Source organism: Macrotis lagotis, chromosome 8, assembly GCF_037893015.1.
Source record: "Macrotis lagotis isolate mMagLag1 chromosome 8, bilby.v1.9.chrom.fasta, whole genome shotgun sequence".
NCBI lineage: Eukaryota > Metazoa > Chordata > Mammalia > Peramelemorphia > Peramelidae > Macrotis > Macrotis lagotis.
The window spans coordinates 22,037,322-22,042,995 of NC_133665.1; the positions used below are offsets into that span (position 1 = coordinate 22,037,322).

The window sequence follows — 5,674 nt, forward strand, 5'->3', positions numbered from 1 at the left end:
CTTTAATTTGCATTTTTCTAATAAGTAATGATTTAGAGCAATTTTTCATATGACTATAGATTCCTTTGATCTCCTCATCTGTAAATTGCCCTTGCATATCCTTTGACCATTTGTCAATTGGGAATGGCTTTTTTTTAAGTTGACTTAGTTCTCTGTATATTTTAGAAATGAGTCCTTTGTCAGAAACATTAGTTGTAAAGATTGTTTCCCAGTTTACTGCATTTCTTTTGATCTTGGTTACAGTGGTTATGTCTATGCAAAAGCTTTTTAATTTAATGTAATCAAAATCATCCAGCTTGTTTTTAGTGATGTTCTCCATCTCTTCCTTAGTCATAAACTGCTTCCCTTTCTGTAGATCTGACAGGTAAACTAGTCCTTGATCTTCTAGTTTGCTTATAGTATTGTTTCTTATGTCTAAATCCTGCATCCATTTGGATCTTATCTCGGTATAGGGTGTGAGGTGTGGGTCTAAGTTTCTTCCATACTAACTTCCAGTTTTCCCAGCAGTTTTTTACCAAAGAGAGAGTTTTTATCCCAATAGCTGGACTCTTTGGGTTTATCAAACAGCAGATTACTATAATCGTCTTCTGCTATTGAACCTAGTCTATTCCACTGCTCTACTACTATATTTCTCAGCCAATACCAGTCAGTTTTGATGACTTATACTTTATAATATAATTTTAGATCAGGTAGGTCTAAGCCACCTTCTTTTATACTTTTTTTTTTCATTGAATCCCTGGAAATTCTTGACTTTTTATTTCTCCATATGAATTTACTTACAACTTTTTCTAACTCATTAAAGTAATTTTTTATTTGATTGGTAAGGCACTAAACAGGTAGTTTAGTTTTGGTAGAATTGTCATTTTTATTATATTAGCTCTACCTATCCATGATCAGTTGATATTTGCCAAGTTATTTAACTCTGATTTAATTTGTGTGAGAAGTGTTTTATAATTGTTTTCAAAAAGTTTCTGAGTCTGCCTTGGCAAATAGACTCCCAGGTATTTTATATTGTCTGAGGTTCCTTTGAATGGGATTTCTCTTTCTAGCTCTTCCTGTTAAGCAAACTCTTAAATCCCGTTTGTGCACAAATCAAAAGACATCATTTATACCATTTACCATCTTTTTGCCTATTTCAAAGATGTATTACAACAAGCACTTGGAGCTGTAGTACACAGATGCACACAGTTGACTTAGGTCATATGGTCATCTTTTCACAGGAAACATCACTGGAATTCATCAAAGCCTGGGTGTCTGAGCAGCCTTTTCAGAATTACACTGCTCATCTCTTGGTGTGAAGGCTAGAATAGGTGCCTTAGAAATTGGGTTTTATCCACCCCTAGCCTGTTTACTGCAGCAGATAGAGATCTCATCCTGTGGTTAAAATACCAAAAAAAAAAGTATAAAAACTTATGCAAAGATGATTCCGCTCACCATTGGTACATGAAATATGTGCATACTTATGGGCAAGATGAAATTCAGGTGACTTAAAAGACAAACAGCTTTTGTTGAGAGAGAGGTATCACATCAAAATAATAACCCCGAGCAAACCAAGGACAGCAAATGTAGGTGAGCTTACCAAAGTCAGAAATGTATACAAGTTTTTCTGGAGTAGCCACAGTGAAAGGGAGCACAAGTTTTGTAATCAAAACTAATCTAATCAACAAACTTGTATACTACCAAAAGGAATGAATGACAATGTAATTGTCACTTGCAGAAAAGTGCCACACCACCATCTTCAGTGCCTATGCTCCCACCATGATGAACCTCCAGGAGGTCAAAGAAAAATTTTATGAAGACCTAGAGACTCTCATCACTAATGTGCCAAAAGGAGACAAACTTATGATTCTGGATGACTTTAATGTTAGAGTAGGCATAGTCTACCAGACATGGCAAAGAGTCCTTGGGAGGAATGGAGTTGGAAACAGTAACATCAATGATTACTTACTGTTGATGAGTCGTACATCTCACGACCTTCTCATCATCAGCACTATCTTCCTAAATACAATAAAACTTCATGGATGCAACTTTGCAGAAAAATTGGCATTTAATAAACTGTCATTGTAATGAGAAGAGACAGGATGTGAAAGTGATAAAGGAACCACTCTGTGGTTGAGCACTGGACTAATCATAGTCTTATTTTCTCCAAGCTAAATATTCACATTCAACAAAACCAGTGGTCCTGAAGCAAGATGACTACTAGAAAACAATGTCAACAATTAATGCACTTCTCTAAGTGTGAACATTTCATTAACTTGGAAGGAAAGCTGAATCAACACATGATTGACAAAAGAGGAACAGAAAAGAAGTAGACAATTTTCAGAGATTTGTTATACATCACTGCTTTTACTCACCTATGACAGAATACTCATAAACATCAAGACTGGTTTAATGAATATGAGGGGGAAATTAGAAGGTACTAAATGAAAAATGAGAACTCCACAGGGTTTACCAGCAGGGTAGTTCATCTATCTCCAAGAAGGCAGTATCTAACTTCATCAAAAGTAAAAAATAAGCAAAGTTCAATTTAAAGTGTTTTTTTGATATCCTGAATTCTATTTATGGACCAAAGGTATATGGTGTATCTCAACTACTCAGTGCTAATGGAGCCACATTGATTAGTGATAAAGACACATCCTGGAGGAATGGACTGAAAACTTCTATAGTGTTCTCAACAGACCATCATCAATCAAGCTGAAGCCACTGACTATTTACCTCAGGTTGCAGTTGATCCTTCTCTAGCCAAATTTCCAATTAAAAAAGGTTTTTTGGATGCCATTAGACTCCTCTCCTGTTATAAAGCACCTGGTGCTGATTCTTTTCTAATTAAGATTTACAAGAGAAAAAGTCTCTAGCTTCTATAAAAGCTGACTGACACTTTCCAGGTTATATGGCAAGAACTTCTCCCAGGAGTTCAAGGATACCTCCACCATCCATTTCTATAAGGTAAAGGAAATAAATTTCCCAGTGACAATCATGAGGGGGGGTGGAGGGGAGACCTCTCTCTTAGTCATTGCTGGCAAGATTCTTGCCAGAATCTTCCTTAATAGGCTGATACTTCACCTAGAAGATGGTCATCTAACTGAGAACCAGTCTGGCTTCAGAAAGAGTGAAGAACAGTCAATAGGATGTTTGCTGCCTGACAACTTCAAAAGATATACCAGGAGAAAAAGAGAGGTCTACATAGTGTTCAACAATCTGACTAAAGCTGTTGATACTGTCAATTATGAGGGTTTATGGGAAAGTATGTCAAAATTTGATTGCCTGGAGAAGTTCATCAGTGCTGTATATCAATTTCCTTATAGCGTGCTTGCCTGAATTCTGTATAGTAGACAATGCTCTTCCATTTTTCCAGTCACCAATGGAGTGAAGCAAGGTTGTATGCTTGCTCCCATGCTTTTTAGCATGATGTTTCCAGCAATTTTGTCAAATGTCTTCAGTGAATTTGGGCATTAGGGTCAGTCTACCTTACTGATGATAAATTATTTAACTTGAAATGACTAAAAACCAAGACTAAGGTGGAGGAAGACCTGGTATATAATTTTTTTTGTTCTCAGAGGGTTGTTACTCAATGCACTTTCTAAAACAGAGATACAAAAAATATGTATCAATTCTCTTCTGCTGGTATTAATTTTGGACTGATAATTATCACCAAGAAAACACAGGTGCTCCTCCAGCCAGCACTACAGCATCCATATAGAAAACCATCAGTTAAAGCAAATGGAGAAGTTTTGAATACTGTGAATAAGTTCACTTACCTTGGAAATGTATCTTCCAGGGATGTACACACCAATAATGAGGTTGACAACGTATCGCCAGAGTTAGCTCAAAGTTTGGGATGCTCCAAAGTAAAGTATGGTAAAGAAGAGACATGCTTTATCTTCAAGAAAAGCTTGAACCCAGACCTTCTGCCCCCATGGGCTACTGACTACTCAGGCTGTGAGGACAGGCTTGGCCAAAAACATCCCAACTATCCTAGTCGCCTGTCCTGTCCTGCACCATGCAACAAGTGTCTGGCCTATGTAACAGACCTCATTCTCCCAGTACTGGCATTCTGCACACCCCCATCCAGGTAAAGAGCTCGCCACAGCCATGTCCTCCTGCCATGGAACAGCAGCAGGAAATGGGGACCAAGGCCATGGAGCAATCCCAGGATTCAGATCCCTGTTCTCCCACATTTGGCATTATCCAAATGCCATTGAAAACCAGCACAACAGACCCTTCAAAGCTTCGGGTAAAGCAGCTTAGTGAGGTCTTTGGGACTGGATCCTCTAAACAAGAGCATTCTACTGAGCTGATCCTATCTGTGAAGTTTTCATCACAATTTTGACAAATTTGTCTCTGGATACTCCACTATCCCTTGAATACCAAAAGTTACTGGTCTCCCTAAGCCAAACTGAGTTTTCCCAGAACAGGCACACACCACACAAGTAACTGAACAACCTCCAGCTGTTTGAATGACCAGCCAGGTCTCTGACAAGTGCTTGAGAAGCTCTGACAATCCTTCTTCCTCAAATTCTAAGCCCCCCCTAGAAGGAAATCTGCTGGGAAGGTCCTAGGGAAATCACCCCTCACCACCTTGCAGGAAAATGTTACTAAACAACTCATAGACTTTTGTTTTGGTAGACATATCTCTTCTTTTTTGGTAGACATATCTATGAGTTGAATTGACCTCATTGTATGCCTGTGAAATCTGGACAGTCTACCAATGCCATGTCAGGAAACTGAATAGCTTTCATTTGAATGTTTTAGAAAGTTTCTGAAGAGTACCTGGTAGGATAAGGTCCTTCCTCAAACTGAACTGCCAAACATCAAACTCTACTCTGGTAAGTTGACCACATTGTTTGAATGACAAATGTATGCTTCCCTGAAAGATTGCTTTATAGAGAACTTACACAAGTTAAGCACTTATATAATATTCAGAAGAAGTGATGCAAGAGCACTCTCAAGTCCTCTTTGAAGAATTTTGGAATTGATTGTGTGACATGTGAGTCACTGACAAAAGACCATCCAGTATTCCATACCCTTATTAAAAAAGGTGCTGTGTTCTTATGAGTAAAAAAGAATTGAATTAGCTCAAAGGAAACTCAAGATTCCCAATTTTAAAGAATCCACCTCAAAAATACACATGAACTATTTGTGTCTGACCTGTGTTACAGTTACAGTATTCTGAACTTTTATTGGTTTGATGTCATAATGATGTCATCAACATAATGATATCACTTTGGTATTGTTCAAAAATAAAGGACAACAAATAACCAAGCAATCATTGATTGATTGGTAAAACCATCCTAGTGAAGATAGGAAGAGAGGAAAACAGTATGGATCATTTATATGAACTAAGGTATCATATCAGGGTCCATAGACACCTTGTGGAATAGACAACCTAGAAACATTCAAACAAGCATTGTTTTGAAGGCTGGCTGTGCTACTTCATATAATAATAATAGAGAAATGAGAGTGTATCCTAGAACCTAGGCTCATAGAATTGATAAGTTATAGTTGAAAATAAAATGACTCTGGAATTAGAACAGATTTATGTCCCACCTCTAGTTCTGTGACACTGGATGGTTTCATCACATGTACAATGAAGAGTATGGATTGTAAGGACTTTAGAGGTCATATAGTCTAACCTGCTCATTTTGCTAATATAGGAATTTTTTCCTATTTATTT

At 37.6% G+C, this 5,674-nt stretch overlaps 1 pseudogene; it reads left to right on the top strand.

The window, feature by feature from the left end:
- The first annotated feature begins 2,890 nt into the window (after positions 1-2,890).
- Positions 2,891-4,666, top strand: LOC141495137 (cell division cycle-associated protein 3-like; annotated as a pseudogene).
- Positions 4,667-5,674: the final 1,008 nt, after the last annotated feature.